Here is a 249-nt window from a genome sequence, read left to right as displayed (position 1 = left end):
GCACCCCCAGGAATCCTGATTTGGAATCCTGCAAAGGCTATAAAGACTCTTACTTTAAATGAATATCATTTATAATAACTAATGCTTCTGCTGAGGCATTACTGTTCAAAGCATAAACATTATGGAATATATTTCCTTCAAGCACAGTATTTTGAAGATGCAAATTCTCACTCATAGTGACACACCACTGGTTTAATGGCACTGGTTGTGTAATAATAAACTCATCTGGAAATCAAATAAACTGATAAT

This window comes from Penaeus monodon, chromosome 34, assembly GCF_015228065.2.
Source record: "Penaeus monodon isolate SGIC_2016 chromosome 34, NSTDA_Pmon_1, whole genome shotgun sequence".
NCBI classification, from domain to species: domain Eukaryota; kingdom Metazoa; phylum Arthropoda; class Malacostraca; order Decapoda; family Penaeidae; genus Penaeus; species Penaeus monodon.
The sequence above is the reverse complement of the archived record's forward strand: the minus strand, read 5'-3'. Positions refer to the sequence as shown.